General features: G+C 37.1%; 14 non-coding genes across 14 annotated transcripts; all 14 read left to right on the top strand.

Annotated features, from left to right (window-relative positions):
* Positions 1-8,173: 8,173 nt before the first annotated feature.
* Positions 8,174-8,255, top strand: trnas-cga (transfer RNA serine (anticodon CGA)). Its single transcript has one exon. It is a non-coding gene; the product is annotated as a tRNA-Ser (tRNA).
* An 869-nt stretch (positions 8,256-9,124) lies between these two features.
* On the top strand, positions 9,125-9,206 carry trnas-uga (transfer RNA serine (anticodon UGA)). The gene has a single exon. It is a non-coding gene; the product is annotated as a tRNA-Ser (tRNA).
* A 545-nt stretch (positions 9,207-9,751) lies between these two features.
* On the top strand, positions 9,752-9,833 carry trnas-cga (transfer RNA serine (anticodon CGA)). Its single transcript has one exon. It is a non-coding gene; the product is annotated as a tRNA-Ser (tRNA).
* A 594-nt stretch (positions 9,834-10,427) lies between these two features.
* trnas-uga (transfer RNA serine (anticodon UGA)) lies at positions 10,428-10,509 on the top strand. Its single transcript has one exon. It is a non-coding gene; the product is annotated as a tRNA-Ser (tRNA).
* A 670-nt stretch (positions 10,510-11,179) lies between these two features.
* On the top strand, positions 11,180-11,261 carry trnas-uga (transfer RNA serine (anticodon UGA)). The gene has a single exon. It is a non-coding gene; the product is annotated as a tRNA-Ser (tRNA).
* Positions 11,262-11,806: 545 nt separating this feature from the next.
* Positions 11,807-11,888, top strand: trnas-cga (transfer RNA serine (anticodon CGA)). The gene has a single exon. It is a non-coding gene; the product is annotated as a tRNA-Ser (tRNA).
* A 594-nt stretch (positions 11,889-12,482) lies between these two features.
* On the top strand, positions 12,483-12,564 carry trnas-uga (transfer RNA serine (anticodon UGA)). The gene has a single exon. It is a non-coding gene; the product is annotated as a tRNA-Ser (tRNA).
* Positions 12,565-13,237: 673 nt separating this feature from the next.
* On the top strand, positions 13,238-13,319 carry trnas-uga (transfer RNA serine (anticodon UGA)). Its single transcript has one exon. It is a non-coding gene; the product is annotated as a tRNA-Ser (tRNA).
* Positions 13,320-13,864: 545 nt separating this feature from the next.
* Positions 13,865-13,946, top strand: trnas-cga (transfer RNA serine (anticodon CGA)). The gene has a single exon. It is a non-coding gene; the product is annotated as a tRNA-Ser (tRNA).
* A 594-nt stretch (positions 13,947-14,540) lies between these two features.
* On the top strand, positions 14,541-14,622 carry trnas-uga (transfer RNA serine (anticodon UGA)). Its single transcript has one exon. It is a non-coding gene; the product is annotated as a tRNA-Ser (tRNA).
* Positions 14,623-15,295: 673 nt separating this feature from the next.
* trnas-uga (transfer RNA serine (anticodon UGA)) lies at positions 15,296-15,377 on the top strand. The gene has a single exon. It is a non-coding gene; the product is annotated as a tRNA-Ser (tRNA).
* Positions 15,378-15,922: 545 nt separating this feature from the next.
* trnas-cga (transfer RNA serine (anticodon CGA)) lies at positions 15,923-16,004 on the top strand. The gene has a single exon. It is a non-coding gene; the product is annotated as a tRNA-Ser (tRNA).
* A 561-nt stretch (positions 16,005-16,565) lies between these two features.
* Positions 16,566-16,647, top strand: trnas-uga (transfer RNA serine (anticodon UGA)). Its single transcript has one exon. It is a non-coding gene; the product is annotated as a tRNA-Ser (tRNA).
* Positions 16,648-17,192: 545 nt separating this feature from the next.
* Positions 17,193-17,274, top strand: trnas-cga (transfer RNA serine (anticodon CGA)). Its single transcript has one exon. It is a non-coding gene; the product is annotated as a tRNA-Ser (tRNA).
* The last annotated feature ends 224 nt before the right edge of the window (positions 17,275-17,498 follow it).

The raw sequence follows: 17,498 nt of genomic DNA, 5'->3' as shown, positions 1-17,498 counted from the left end.
TCTCCAAGTAGGTGCACTAAGGTTTGGGATGTCATTTTTTTAACTGTTGGAAATAAAATTACTGACAAATCAGCTGATTTCCAAAGTTATATTTATTGGTTTAAATCAAAGAAAATTAATTCTTCTCCATTCAGATCTGTGACACACACACACACACACACACACATTGTAAAAATTTTAGACCATGTTTGCAGTTCTGCCACTAGGGGGCTCCAACAGACAACATCACATTTCCCGCCTTTCTGGACTAGATAAGCAAACATGAACCTATTAGCACCTGTTCCATTTTATTAGAAACACCTACCTACCTTATACTTCCACTCATTGGCCACTTTATTAGAAACACCTACCTACCTTATACTTCCACTCATTGGCCACTTTATTAGAAACACCTATCTGCCTTATACTTCCTCTCATTGGCCACTTTATTAGAAACACCTACCTACCTTATACTTCCTCTCATTGGCCAGTTTATCAGAAACACCTACCCTACCTTGTACTTCCACTTACTGGCCAGTGGCCACTTTATTAGAAACACCAACGTACCTTATACTTCCACTTACTGGCCACTTTATTAGAAACACCTATCTGCCTTATACTTCCTCTCATTGGCCACTTTATCAGAAACACCTACCCTACCTTGTACTTCGACTTACTGGCCAGTGGCCACTTTATTAGAAACACCTACCTACCTTATACTTCCTCTAATTGTCCGCTTTATTAGAAACACCTACCTACTTTATACTTCCATTCTCTGGTCACTTTATTAGAAACACCTACCTACCTTGTACTTCCATTCTCTGGTCACTTTATTAGAAACACCTACCTAAGTTGTACTTCCATTCTCTGGCCACTTTATTAGAAACACCTACCTACCTGGTACTTCCACTTACTTGCCACGTTATTAGAAACACCTACCTACCACACAGAAATACAGTGGATTATGGCCAAACCAATCAGTATTCTAGAATTTAGGCATTCTTAGTAAAAAGATAGGTTCTCTAATAGAATGGGGGCGTGTCAGTCCACTTTTCAGTACTCAAATAGCTCTGGAAAAAAATAAGAGACCACTTAAAAATCATAAATTTCTTTGATTTTACCAAATTGAAAACCTCTGGAATTCAATCAAGAGGAAGATGGATGATCACAAGCCTTTAAACTAAGCTGAACTGCTTGAATTTTTGGCATAAAGTTATCCAAAAGCAGTGTGTCTGACTGGTGGAGGAGAACATGATGCCAAGATGCATGAAAACTGTGATTAAAAACAGGGTTATTCCACCAAATATTGATTTCTGTACTTTATAATTTTTTGTATTTGTAAAACTTTATAATTATGAACTTGTTGTTTTCTTTGCATTATTTAAGGTCTGAAAGCTCTGCATCTCTTTTTTGTTATGTGAGCCATTTCTCATTTTCTGCACATAAATGCTCTAAATGACAATATTTTTATTTGGAATTTGGTAGAAATGTTGTCCGTAGTTTAAAATAAAACAATAATGTCCATTTTACTCAAAGATATACTTATAAATAGCAAATCAGGGAAATTGATTAAGAAACTGAAGTGCTCTCCTTTTTTTTTTCCAGAAGTGTATATTCGAGAGGTGTTTATGCATTTTTTCAACAAGATAATGCTAAAAAAAACACATGCTGCACACCAGGGCCGGATCTAGCCACTTTGGGGCCCTAGGCAAAATATAAACAAGGGCCCCTCATTCTTGAAACGCACACATAAACCAAATAACTAGAGATGGAACGATCGATTGGCAGTGTATCTGTATCGGCGAATTTTCAGCCAAAATACGGTATCGGCGATCGGCAGATATTCTTCTGATTTAGCCGATCTGATTCAGGAGTTTAGGGTTAAGCAGTTTATCAGAGCTGTGTGTGGATGAAACTGGTAAAACCGGTGAAACTGCTCGCTCACAGGAAGCTGCAGTTCCTCATCCAACCACTAGTTGGAGCTGCAGCAGCAGCAGCACAAGCCCCGCTGTCTTTACTCAGTCACAGAGCAACAGCCCAGCCACGGGCTACAGGGCTCAGCACAGCCAGTCTGGAGCGTTTTTTTTTTTTTTTAAGTTCATTTGTGTAGAAAATAAAGGTTTTAACCCCACTAACCGGATAATACAGCTCTCTACAGTTCATCTTTCAGCCCAAGCAGCTAACAGCAGCAGTTTAGAGCAGCCGTCACAGAGGCACTGCTCGGATTACATTATAAACAGGTCAGTTAGCGCGCTGCTAACCTCAGGATGTTTATAACTACGGAGTTCAATGGACACACCACGGCTGCAAGGTTAGACTGTTGAAGGCTACTGAAGACTATTAAAGGCTATTGGGGGTTATTGGGGGCAGAATTCAGTAAAGGCTGGTTAGATCAGTAATTCACGTCCTCGTCCTTTGCTGAGGTGAAACTGCGATTAGCGCTGTCACAGTGAGGTTTATTAACGTCATTAAAACAGATTTTGTCAGGTTTTCTCTTATAAATATTTACAAATAACTTATATCTCTCCTAAAAGTGTTTATTTTGGTCAGTAACACTCGTGTTTATTTACTATCAGTGTAAATTACCAGTGTATACTTTGGCGTGGATGTAATTAGAGGAATCTGTACCAGGTTTGTCTGGCACCTGTGTGGCATTAATGTGGCATTTGGCCCCGCCCAATATCGGTTTTGGCCGATCGTGGTGAAAGACGATCGGCGATCGGAATCGGCCCCAAAAACACTGATCGGTCTAGGAGGTGTAAAAAAGGAGGTGAATTTTGTCAGTGCATCTGCGATTCTTTTGCTCTCTGCCAGTTTCTTTCGTTTAGCAGAACCACTATTCATAACTCTGCTTCATTTTCACTGTGACAGCTGTCACTCTAGTCGCGTACAGTTCCCGCTGTTTTGGTTTGAAGTCACGTCGTGTGGCAGGTTGCTACGTCATCATATTATGGACTAGTTCAATGCAGTAATGGAGGGGGGTATGTGTGTTTGGACAATTAGTATTTAGACATTAATTCGGTATTCTACTGATATTTCTGTTGTTTTTTTAATAGAAATATGTTTTTTCTTTACTTTACATAAGTAACAAATTAACATTGTTTTTGGTGTATTTACTGTAGCTGGGGTGGTCAGATTTGGGGGCCTCTATGGAGGACAGATTTGGTCGAGGCCCTAGGCAAATGCCTAGTTAAATGAAAGAACCGCCTCTGCTGCACACATTACTATAACTATAAGGGCTAAGGTTTGACTGTCTGCATTCCTGATCTGTCCCCAGTAGTGTGTTGGACACCTGGCGACGTTTTTACAGGAAGAATGAGACAATATAACACTTGAAACTCCAATTACAAAATGATACCTAAATGCTTTACTGTCCTAAATTTGTGTCTGTGACAGTTCTTTAAGCTGATGAAGGAATGGTATATCATAAGTGAGGAAAGTGTTTAGGTTAAATGGAATAATGAGTTCATTTAGGGCGCATTCCAGCGATCAGGCCGGGTGTTGCTTTAATTACTGGGCGCGAGCCAAAGCAATGCTTTCACAGTGTTTTGGAAACCTGTCGCCTTTTTGTAATTTAATTAAAGTGGACAAAACAGCGCAAGCGCCAGCGGGGCTCCTGGGGGCAGTTAAGGCCGATCGGGGCCGTCTGTTAAGCCGACCGCATCGATTTCATTGATTTGCAACAGCTTTTGGGCTAATTTCATCTGCAGAGGTGAGGCCGGTTCTCCTGGCTCCTGAGACGCTCCATCTTTCTCCTCACCTCCACCTATTCCTGCTGCGCCAAGTGATTAGATAAAAGTGGATTACAGGAGGCAACAATAAGTCTTATTGGGGATGCGGGGGATGCGGGGGGGGGGGGGGGGGGGCGGGTTGCGGAGGGGGTGGGGTGGGAATAAGGTGAGAGAATCAATAACTTTTTATTTGCCTCGGGGTCGGCAGGGGTTGGGTGTTATTGATGCTTTTAAATGCATCACAACTCTCTTTGGCCCACGGCGGAGAAACTGCTGAGGTGGGCAGGAAGGTGGCGTGACGGGGGGGAGCGGACAAACACGTCCAGCCACTCGTAAAAATCATAAAAAAATCGTAAGAGTTGATGGATGAATCTCAAATGAACCTGTCCCAACGCATGAATCACGTCTTAACAGCCCCAGAGTTCCGTATCATTCAGGTGACTTTGGCAGAGAGAGAGAGAGAGAGAGAGAGAGGAACGCTGGCCACTTTATTGGAAACATCACCTTGTACTTCCATATATTGGCCAATTTATTGGAAACACCTTGAGGTGATTCCTTGAGAACTTGCGATTCCACTCACTGTGGCTGTTTTACTGGAAACACCCTACAATCCTGTACCTAAACTCACGTAATAGCCAGCCAAACACCACCTTAAACTACCAAATACAGCGGCCACTTTATTGGAAACACCAACTACAAATGCCTTCTGCTTCCACCTACAGTGGCCACTTTATTGGAAACACCTATTACATATACCTTCTGCTTTCACTTACTGTGGCCACTTTACTGGAAACACCCTACTATCCTGTACCTAAGCTCCAGTGAAACACTACCTTGGACCTCCAAATACTGACCACTTTATTGGAAACACCTACCAACCTTGTGCTTCCCCTTCCAGTAAAGTGGCCACTTTATTGGAAACACTGACTATATATACCTTCTGCTTCCACTGCCTGTGGCCACTTTACTGGAAACACCCTACTAGCCTGTATCTAAACTCGCTTAATCTTAGTCACTTAGTCTTCCAAATACTGGCCACTTTATTGGAAACACCTACCAACCTTGTGCTTGCACTCACTGTGGCCACTTTATTGAAAAAAACTGAAGTCACGTAGAAACACCAACTACAAATACCTTCTGTTCCACTCACTCTGGCCACTTTATTAGAAACACCTAACAGCATTGGGTTTTCCCTCACGGTAGCCACTTTTGGAAACAACTATTAACTTTAAGTTTCCACTTAGTTTGTCCACTTTATTAGAAACACCTACAGTACCTAGTGTTTTTTTACTCACTGTGGCCACTTTATTGGAAACATCTACCAACCTCATTCTTACAACTCTTTGCCATCTTGTGCTCTTTGAAGAGCTTCGTCAACTGTTTCCAGATAAATTGTACATAAAAAAAATAGCAAACCGTTTAACTAGCATTAGCATATTGCTAATATATGGTACCCCGTTATATTGTCCCTATAATCCCTCCCTGTGAACATTACAGAGCAGGTTCGCTAACAATGCTCAGCCTCCTCCTGTAAGTTTATGTTTATAAAGTCCTTGTTTTGTCCTTGTCACACTCCTGGCTAGCGCTAATATATTAGCATCAGGCTAATAACTCTGACTCCTGGCAGCCGGAGCGGCGACACCCCCGTATTTATCTGCTGGCCCGCTGTGATTGGGTCTAATTGGTGGATCAGGACTTCATTAGAGCAGATTAAGCGTGAGGGCGGACGGTGGGGGGGTGCCGGTGCTCGGCGGCCGGGGGGGTTAGCGTTAGCGGCGGAGAGGGAATTAGCTGATTGCGGCGAGGGGGCGGGAGCTACACGCTGGGGGAGGACGTGGGCGTGATGGATGGGTGATGGCTGGAGGTCGGAGTGTGCCGGCAGAGCGGCGGTTCTGATCCGGGAGGGAGGGAACGGACTGTATTCATTAATTTGGATCCATCAGCATGTCAACAGTAGGAGTGACAGCGGAGACTCATCTGCATGAGGATGCGCCACGGACAATCACTTACTATCTCTTATACACACACTTAAACGCACACACACTCTAATTCTTTTGATATTCTAATTCCTATCGTATTTATAAAATAATTAATATTTTCCACTTTTTATTGCACTTTTTATTTCCTGTCATGCAAACTTTTTCTCATAGGGCCAGGTTTGTTTGGTTACTTTTTTAATTTTTATATAAAATCACAATTTAAAAACAGCTTTTTATATTTACTCATGCTAAAAATGGAAGTATTATTTAAAAAAAGCAAAAACAAAAGAAGGTATTTTACAACATATTGATTTCTGAACTCTTAACACTTTTTCTTTCTTTTTTCTTAAAACGTTTTCTTTAAATTATTTGAGGTCTAAAAGATCTGCATCTGTTTTTGTTATTTTAGCCCTAATGCTCTAAATGACAATATTTTTATTTTGAATTTGGAAGAAATGTTGTTTGTAGTTTATAGAATAAAACCAAAAGTTAAAAAATGTTCATATATACTTTTTTAATAGGGCTGTGCAAATATTAAATCAGAATTTAATTCAGATGTTTTTTTTAAGTACTCACACACACACACACACACACACACACTCAGGCTCCGCCTCCCTCTGTTCTTCAGGTCTTTACTGTAAACTGGTTTAATTTAGCTGAAATAGGAAGCTGACAGCTGCTTCATACTGATGGAGTGAGAGAGTGAGTGAGTCTGAAGGAGAGAAAGATAGAGCGACATTTTGTCATCCCTGACCTCATCTCTCTTTCTTACACACACACACACACACACACACTCACACACACACACACATACACTGTTTATTGTCACTTAACATGATTACCTCACTGACCCCATGTGTCTATCTGCATACAATAACCTCAGCAAAAAGATAATAATCACCATCGCCATCAGCGTCAAGATCATTTCTCCCTCTACATCCCATAATATCATTAAAGCACACAAGGAATGGGGAGGAATTTCTTAGGTTCACCACAACCAGAAGCTCCTCCCACTTATCTACTACAATACAGAGTTACTATATTCACTAATACCACTTACAACTTTACTACTGTACTCAACACAAGCCTTACTATGTTCAACATGACCAGAAGAAGCTCCGCCCACTTCTCTACTACAATACAGAGTTACTATATTCACTAATACCACTTACAACTTTACTACTGTACACAACACAAGCCTTATTATGTTCACCATGACCAGAAGAAGCTCCGCCCACTTCTCTGCTACAATACAGAGTTACTATATTCACTATTACCAGTGTGTGTGTGTGTGGTGATTAGATTGAGCCTGAACCCTTATTGGGCTTAATTATAGCGAGTGGTTAAGCTATGCTCCCCGTTACAGCTGACTGCCACAGGGTTAAGTGTTCTAAAAGATGCGACATGTAAATAAAGCACACACACAAACCACTAACAACTTGTCTTCCTGTAGTTCAGCACTGCTGGGTAGGTTTGTGGTTGAGGTCACTGTAGAACTCTCTGTTGATCTGAGTATATAATATTATTTCATATAATTATATTCTAGTCTTTATATACACTATACTATGGGCAAAAGTATTGGGACACCTGATAGTTTATTGATTTTTCCAAACGGACAGACTTCTGTCTCTTCTGTCCAGGGAGAATTTTCTACTAGATTTTGGAGCATTGCTCAGAGGATTTGATTGCAGTCAGTATTCAGTACTCTCAGTACTTTCAGTAGAGGATGAGTTGTCAGGGCTGTGATGGCCGAGAGGTTAAGGCGTTCCCGAAGCAGTTGTTTAGATTTTAAATATAGTATTTGAGATTCAGTATTCTGTATTTGAGATTCAGTATTCTGTATTTGAGATTCAGTTTTCAGTGTTAGAGATTTAGTATTCAGTATTAGAGATTCAGTTTCAGTATTAGAGATTTAGTATTCAGTATTAGAGATTCAGTTTCAGTATTAGAGATTTAGTATTCAGTATTAGAGATTCAGTATTCAGTATTAGAGATTCAGTTTTCAGTATTAGAGATTTAGTATTCAGTATTAGAGATTTAGTGTTCAGTATTAGATATTTAGTATTCAGTATTAGAGATTCAGTATTCAGTATTAGAGATTTAGTATTCAGTATTAGAGATTCAGTATTCAGTATTAGAGATTCAGTATTCAGTATTAGAGATTTAGTATTCAGTATTAGAGATTCAGTATTCAGTATTAGAGATTTAGTATTCAGTATTAGAGATTCAGTATTCAGTATTAGAGATTCAGTATTCAGTATTAGAGATTCAGTATTCAGTATTAGAGATTTAGTATTCAGTATTAGAGATTCAGTATTCAGTATTAGAGATTTAGTTTTCAGTGTTAGAGATTTAGTATTCAGTATTAGAGATTTAGTATTCAGTATTAGAGATTCAGTATTCAGTAGTCTATATTCAGTATTCAGTATTAGAGATTCAATATTCAGTACTCTCAGTACTTTCAGTAGTAACTGAGCTGTCAGGGCTGTGATGGCCGAGAGGTTAAGGCGTTGGACTCGAAATCCAATGGGGTTTCCCTGCATATGTTCGAATCCTGCTCACAGCGTATCGTTATACACTGGCCTGCTTTCACTAAATATCCAGTGTGTACTTCTTACAGTAATCTTTGTACAACTCAACAACATTTAAACTTTACATATGAGAACTCACTACTGTAGTGATAAGGTACACTACTGGTAGAAAACCTATTATATACTGTAGTAACGTCAGAATTTAATGTTGAGATTCAGTACTTTAGCATTAGAGACATAGGGTCTGAGAGATTTGAGATTTGGTATTCAGTATTAGAGATTCAGTATTCAGTATTAGAGATTAAGTTTTCAGTATTAGAGATTAAGTTTTCAGTATTAGAGATTCAGGCGTTGGACTCGAAATCCAGTGGGGTTTCCCCGCGCAAGTTCGAATCCTGCTCACAGCAAATCATTATACACTGACCCGCCTCCACTAATTATCCAGTGTGTATTACTCACAGCATAACAACATTTACACTTTCCTTATGAGAACTCACTACTGTAGTGACAAGGTAGACTACTGGTATAAAACTTTTTATATACTGTAGTAAAGTCAGAATTGAATGGTGAGATTCAGTACTTTAGCATTAGAGACATAGCATCCAGGATCTGATATTCACTATTCAGAATTCGAGATTACATTTTCAATATTGAAGATTAATTATTTATTAATTTCATTATTCAGTATTAGAGATTCGGTATTTTGTATTTGAGATTTAGTATTAAGTATTTGAGATTCAGTATTCAATATTAGAGAATCAGTGTTCAGTAGTCTATATTCAGCATTCAGTACTCTATATTCAGTACTATCGATTTAGAATTTAGTATGAGAGATTCAGTAGTCTCTTTTCAGTATTTAGTATTAGAGATTCAGTATTCAGTAAGTAGAGGGTGAGCTGTCAGGGCTGTGATGGCCGAGTGGTTAAGGCGTTGGGCTTGAAATCCAATGGGGTTTCCCCGCGCAGGTTCAAATCCTGCTCACAGCGATTCATTATACTAAATATCCAGTGTGTATTACTCACAGCATGACCACATTTACACTTTCCATATGATGACACATTACTGTAGTGATAAGGTAGACTACTGGTAGACAACATATTATGTAGTAACTACAGAACTGAATGTTGAAATTCAGTGCTTTAGCATTAGAGACATAATATCCAGGATTTGAGATTACATTTTTAATATTGAAGATTAAGTATGTATTATTCAAGATTCTGTATTTAGCATATAAGATTTACTAAGCAGTTGTTTAGATTGGAACATAGTATTAGAGATTTGGTATTCAGGATTGGAGATTCATTTTTCAGTATTAGAGATTCAGTATTCAGTATTTGAGATTCCTTATTCAGTATTAGGAATTCAGTACTCAGTACTTTCAGTAGAGGATGAGCTGTCAGGGCTGTGATGGCCGTGAGTTTCAGTATTCAGTACTCTATATTCAGAATTCAGTATTAGAGATTCAGTATTTAGTATTAGAGATTCAGTATTCAGTACTTTCAGAACTTTCAGTAGAGGGTGAGCTGTCAGGGCTGTGATGGCCGAGAGGTTAAGGCGTTGGACTCGAAATCCAATGGGGTTTCCCCGCGCAGGTTAGAATCCTGCTCACAGCGAATCATTATACACTGACCCGCCTTCACTAAATATCCAGTGTGTACTACTCACAGCACAACATTTACACTTTCCATATAAGCACTTACTACTGTACTGCTAAGATGAACTACTGGTAGACAATATAGTAACTTCAGAATTGAATGTTGAGATTCAGTACTTTAGCATTAGATACATAGTATCCAGGATTTGAGATTGTATTTTCGATATTGAAGATTAAGTGTATATTATTCAAGATTATGTATTTAATAGATACGATTTACTAAGCAGTTGTTTAGATTTGGAATATAGGATTAGTACAGGATTTGAGATTCAGTATTCAGTACTCTATATTCAGTATTCAGTAATAGAGATTCAGTATTCAGTATTAGAGATTCAGTATTCAGTATTCTATATTCAGTATTCAGTACTTGAGATTTAGTATTCAATATTAGAGAATCAGTGTTCAGTAGTCTATATTCAGCGTTCAGTACTCTATATTCAGTACTATCGATTTAGAATTTAGTATGAGAGATTCAGTAGTCAGTAGTCTCTTTTCAGTATTCAGTATTAGAGATTCAGTATTCAGTACTCTCAGTAGAGAGTGAGCTGTCAGGGCTGTGATGGCCGAGTGGTTAAGGCGTTGGACTTGAAATCCAATGGGGTTTCCCCGCGCAGGTTCAAATCCTGCTCACAGCGAATCATTATACACTGAGCCTTCACTAAATATCCAGTGTGTGCTACTCACAGCACAACATTTACACTTTCCATATAAGCACTTACTACTGTAGTGATAAGGTAAACTACTGGTAGACAAAATATTATATAGTAACTTCAGAATTGAATGTTGAGATTCAGTACTTTAGCATTAGATACATAGTATCCAGGATTTGAGATTATATTTTCAATATTGAAGATTAAGTATTTATTATTCAAGATTTGGAATATAGTATTAGTACAGGATTTGAGATTCAGTATTCAGTATTAGAGATTCAGTATTCAGTACTCTATATTCATTATTCAGTATTAGAGATTTAGTATTCAGTATTCTATATTCAGTATTTAGTATTAGAGATTCAGTATTCAGTATTCTATATTCAATATTTAGTATTAGACATTCAGTATTCAGTACTCTATATTCAGTATTTAGTATTAGAGATTCAGTATTCAGAATTTCTGATTCAGTATTCAGTATTTGAGATTCAGTATTCAATATTAGAGAATCAGTGTTCAGTAGTCTATATTCAGCATTCAGTACTCTATATTCAGTACTATCGATTTAGAATTTAGTATGAGAGATTCAGTAGTCTCTTTTCAGTATTTAGTATTAGAGATTCAGTATTCAGTAAGTAGAGGGTGAGCTGTCAGGGCTGTGATGGCCGAGTGGTTAAGGCGTTGGACTTGAAATCCAATGGGGTTTCCCCGCGCAGGTTCAAATCCTGCTCACAGCGATTCATTATACTAAATATCCAGTGTGTATTACTCACAGCATGACCACATTTACACTTTCCATATGATGACACATTACTGTAGTGATAAGGTAGACTACTGGTAGACAACATATTATGTAGTAACTACAGAACTGAATGTTGAAATTCAGTACTTTAGCATTAGAGACATAATATCCAGGATTTGAGATTACATTTTTAATATTGAAGATTAAGTATGTATTATTCAAGATTCTGTATTTAGCATATAAGATTTACTAAGCAGTTGTTTAGATTGGAACATAGTATTAGAGATTTGGTATTCAGGATTGGAGATTCATTTTTCAGTATTAGAGATTCAGTATTCAGTATTTGAGGTTCCTTATTCAGTATTAGGAATTCAGTACTCAGTACTTTCAGTAGAGGATGAGCTGTCAGGGCTGTGATGGCCGTGAGTTTCAGTATTCAGTACTCTATATTCAGAATTCAGTATTAGAGATTCAGTATTTAGTATTAGAGATTCAGTATTCAGTACTTTCAGAACTTTCAGTAGAGGGTGAGCTGTCAGGGCTGTGATGGCCGAGAGGTTAAGGCGTTGGACTCGAAATCCAATGGGGTTTCCCCGCGCAGGTTCGAATCCTGCTCACAGCGAATCATTATACACTGACCCGCCTTCACTAAATATCCAGTGTTAATTACTCACAGCACAACATTTACACTTTCCTTATAAGCACTTACTACTGTAGTGCTAAGATGAACTACTGGTAGACAATATAGTAACTTCAGAATTGAATGTTGAGATTCAGTACTTTAGCATTAGATACATAGTATCCAGGATTTGAGATTGTATTTTCGATATTGAAGATTAAGTGTATATTATTCAAGATTATGTATTTAATAGATACGATTTACTAAGCAGTTGTTTAGATTTGGAATATAGGATTAGTACAGGATTTGAGATTCAGTATTCAGTACTCTATATTCAGTATTCAGTATTAGAGATTCAGTATTCAGTATTAGAGATTCAGTATTCAGTATTCTATATTCAGTATTCAGTACTTGAGATTTAGTATTCAATATTAGAGAATCAGTGTTCAGTAGTCTATATTCAGCGTTCAGTACTCTATATTCAGTACTATCGATTTAGAATTTAGTATGAGAGATTCAGTAGTCAGTAGTCTCTTTTCAGTATTCAGTATTAGAGATTCAGTATTCAGTACTCTCAGTAGAGAGTGAGCTGTCAGGGCTGTGATGGCCGAGTGGTTAAGGCGTTGGACTTGAAATCCAATGGGGTTTCCCCGCGCAGGTTCAAATCCTGCTCACAGCGAATCATTATACACTGACCCGCCTTCACTAAATATCCAGTGTGTGCTACTCACAGCACAACATTTACACTTTCCATATAAGCACTTACTACTGTAGTGATAAGGTAAACTACTGGTAGACAAAATATTATATAGTAACTTCAGAATTGAATGTTGAGATTCAGTACTTTAGCATTAGATACATAGTATCCAGGATTTGAGATTATATTTTCAATATTGAAGATTAAGTATTTATTATTCAAGATTTGGAATATAGTATTAGTACAGGATTTGAGATTCAGTATTCAGTATTAGAGATTCAGTATTCAGTACTCTATATTCATTATTCAGTATTAGAGATTTAGTATTCAGTATTCTATATTCAGTATTTAGTATTAGAGATTCAGTATTCAGTATTCTATATTCAATATTTAGTATTAGACATTCAGTATTCAGTACTCTATATTCAGTATTTAGTATTAGAGATTCAGTATTCAGAATTTCTGATTCAGTATTCAGTATTTGAGATTCAGTATTCAATATTAGAGAATCAGTGTTCAGTAGTCTATATTCAGCATTCAGTACTCCATATTCAGTACTATCGATTTAGAATTTAGTATGAGAGATTCAGTAGTCTCTTTTCAGTATTTAGTATTAGAGATTCAGTATTAAGTAAGTAGAGGATGAGCTGTCAGGGCTTTGATGGCCGAGTGGTTAAGGCGTTGGACTTGAAATCCAATGGGGTTTCCCCGCGCAGGTTCAAATCCTGCTCACAGCGATTCATTATACTAAATATCCAGTGTGTATTACTCACAGCATGACCACATTTACACTTTCCATATGATGACACATTACTGTAGTGATAAGGTAGACTACTGGTAGACAACATATTATGTAGTAACTACAGAACTGAATGTTGAAATTCAGTACTTTAGCATTAGAGACATAATATCCAGGATTTGAGATTACATTTTTAATATTGAAGATTAAGTATGTATTATTCAAGATTCTGTATTTAGCATATAAGATTTACTAAGCAGTTGTTTAGATTGGAACATAGTATTAGAGATTTGGTATTCAGGATTGGAGATTCATTTTTCAGTATTAGAGATTCAGTATTCAGTATTTGAGGTTCCTTATTCAGTATTAGGAATTCAGTACTCAGTACTTTCAGTAGAGGATGAGCTGTCAGGGCTGTGATGGCCGTGAGTTTCAGTATTCAGTACTCTATATTCAGAATTCAGTATTAGAGATTCAGTATTTAGTATTAGAGATTCAGTATTCAGTACTTTCAGAACTTTCAGTAGAGGGTGAGCTGTCAGGGCTGTGATGGCCGAGAGGTTAAGGCGTTGGACTCGAAATCCAATGGGGTTTCCCCGCGCAGGTTCGAATCCTGCTCACAGCGAATCATTATACACTGACCCGCCTTCACTAAATATCCAGTGTTAATTACTCACAGCACAACATTTACACTTTCCTTATAAGCACTTACTACTGTAGTGCTAAGATGAACTACTGGTAGACAATATAGTAACTTCAGAATTGAATGTTGAGATTCAGTACTTTAGCATTAGATACATAGTATCCAGGATTTGAGATTGTATTTTCGATATTGAAGATTAAGTGTATATTATTCAAGATTATGTATTTAATAGATACGATTTACTAAGCAGTTGTTTAGATTTGGAATATAGGATTAGTACAGGATTTGAGATTCAGTATTCAGTACTCTATATTCAGTATTCAGTATTAGAGATTCAGTATTCAGTATTAGAGATTCAGTATTCAGTATTCTATATTCAGTATTCAGTACTTGAGATTTAGTATTCAATATTAGAGAATCAGTGTTCAGTAGTCTATATTCAGCGTTCAGTACTCTATATTCAGTACTATCGATTTAGAATTTAGTATGAGAGATTCAGTAGTCAGTAGTCTCTTTTCAGTATTCAGTATTAGAGATTCAGTATTCAGTACTCTCAGTAGAGAGTGAGCTGTCAGGGCTGTGATGGCCGAGTGGTTAAGGCGTTGGACTTGAAATCCAATGGGGTTTCCCCGCGCAGGTTCAAATCCTGCTCACAGCGAATCATTATACACTGACCCGCCTTCACTAAATATCCAGTGTGTGCTACTCACAGCACAACATTTACACTTTCCATATAAGCACTTACTACTGTAGTGATAAGGTAAACTACTGGTAGACAAAATATTATATAGTAACTTCAGAATTGAATGTTGAGATTCAGTACTTTAGCATTAGATACATAGTATCCAGGATTTGAGATTATATTTTCAATATTGAAGATTAAGTATTTATTATTCAAGATTTGGAATATAGTATTAGTACAGGATTTGAGATTCAGTATTCAGTATTAGAGATTCAGTATTCAGTACTCTATATTCATTATTCAGTATTAGAGATTTAGTATTCAGTATTCTATATTCAGTATTTAGTATTAGAGATTCAGTATTCAGTATTCTATATTCAATATTTAGTATTAGACATTCAGTATTCAGTACTCTATATTCAGTATTTAGTATTAGAGATTCAGTATTCAGAATTTCTGATTCAGTATTCAGTATTTGAGATTCAGTATTCAATATTAGAGAATCAGTGTTCAGTAGTCTATATTCAGCATTCAGTACTCCATATTCAGTACTATCGATTTAGAATTTAGTATGAGAGATTCAGTAGTCTCTTTTCAGTATTTAGTATTAGAGATTCAGTATTCAGTAAGTAGAGGATGAGCTGTCAGGGCTTTGATGGCCGAGTGGTTAAGGCGTTGGACTTGAAATCCAATGGGGTTTCCCCGCGCAGGTTCAAATCCTGCTCACAGCGATTCATTATACTAAATATCCAGTGTGTATTACTCACAGCATGACCACATTTACACTTTCCATATGATGACACATTACTGTAGTGATAAGGTAGACTACTGGTAGACAACATATTATGTAGTAACTACAGAACTGAATGTTGTAATTCAGTACTTTAGCATTAGAGACATAATATCCAGGATTTGAGATTACATTTTTAATATTGAAGATTAAGTATGTATTATTCAAGATTCTGTATTTAGCATATAAGATTTACTAAGCAGTTGTTTAGATTGGAACATAGTATTAGAGATTTGGTATTCAGGATTGGAGATTCATTTTTCAGTATTAGAGATTCAGTATTCAGTATTTGAGGTTCCTTATTCAGTATTAGGAATTCAGTACTCAGTACTTTCAGTAGAGGATGAGCTGTCAGGGCTGTGATGGCCGTGAGTTTCAGTATTCAGTACTCTATATTCAGAATTCAGTATTAGAGATTCAGTATTTAGTATTAGAGATTCAGTATTCAGTACTTTCAGAACTTTCAGTAGAGGGTGAGCTGTCAGGGCTGTGATGGCCGAGAAGTTAAGGCGTTGGACTCGAAATCCAATGGGGTTTCCCCGCGCAGGTTCGAATCCTGCTCACAGCGAATCATTATGCACTGACCCGCCTTCACTAAATATCCAGTGTGTGCTACTCACAGCACAACATTTACACTTTCCTTATAAGCACTTACTACTGTAGTGCTAAGATGAACTACTGGTAGACAATATAGTAACTTCAGAATTGAATGTTGAGATTCAGTACTTTAGCATTAGATACATAGTATCCAGGATTTGAGATTGTATTTTCGATATTGAAGATTAAGTGTATATTATTCAAGATTATGTATTTAATAGATACGATTTACTAAGCAGTTGTTTAGATTTGGAATATAGGATTAGTACAGGATTTGAGATTCAGTATTCAGTACTCTATATTCAGTATTCAGTATTAGAGATTCAGTATTCAGTATTCTATATTCAGTATTCAGTACTTGAGATTTAGTATTCAATATTAGAGAATCAGTGTTCAGTAGTCTATATTCAGCGTTCAGTACTCTATATTCAGTACTATCGATTTAGAATTTAGTATGAGAGATTCAGTAGTCTCTTTTCAGTATTTAGTATTAGAGATTCAGTATTCAGTAAGTAGAGGGTGAGCTGTCAGGGCTGTGATGGCCGAGTGGTTAAGGCGTTGGACTTGAAATCCAATGGGGTTTCCCCGCGCAGGTTCAAATCCTGCTCACAGCGATTCATTATACTAAATATCCAGTGTGTATTACTCACAGCATGACCACATTTACACTTTCCATATGATGACACATTACTGTAGTGATAAGGTAGACTACTGGTAGACAACATATTATGTAGTAACTACAGAACTGAATGTTGAAATTCAGTACTTTAGCATTAGAGACATAATATCCAGGATTTGAGATTACATTTTTAATATTGAAGATTAAGTATGTATTATTCAAGATTCTGTATTTAGCATATAAGATTTACTAAGCAGTTGTTTAGATTGGAACATAGTATTAGAGATTTGGTATTCAGGATTGGAGATTCATTTTTCAGTATTAGAGATTCAGTATTCAGTATTTGAGGTTCCTTATTCAGTATTAGGAATTCAGTACTCAGTACTTTCAGTAGAGGATGAGCTGTCAGGGCTGTGATGGCCGTGAGTTTCAGTATTCAGTACTCTATATTCAGAATTCAGTATTAGAGATTCAGTATTTAGTATTAGAGATTCAGTATTCAGTACTTTCAGAACTTTCAGTAGAGGGTGAGCTGTCAGGGCTGTGATGGCCGAGAGGTTAAGGCGTTGGACTCGAAATCCAATGGGGTTTCCCCGCGCAGGTTCGAATCCTGCTCACAGCGAATCATTATACACTGACCCGCCTTCACTAAATATCCAGTGTGTGCTACTCACAGCACAACATTTACACTTTCCATATAAGCACTTACTACTGTAGTGATAAGGTAAACTACTGGTAGACAAAATATTATATAGTAACTTCAGAATTGAATGTTGAGATTCAGTACTTTAGCATTAGATACATAGTATCCAGGATTTGAGATTATATTTTCAATATTGAAGATTA

Source organism: Astyanax mexicanus, unplaced genomic scaffold (assembly GCF_023375975.1).
Source record: "Astyanax mexicanus isolate ESR-SI-001 unplaced genomic scaffold, AstMex3_surface scaffold_33, whole genome shotgun sequence".
NCBI lineage: Eukaryota > Metazoa > Chordata > Actinopteri > Characiformes > Acestrorhamphidae > Astyanax > Astyanax mexicanus.
The sequence above is the reverse complement of the archived record's forward strand: the minus strand, read 5'-3'. Positions and strand labels throughout refer to the sequence as shown.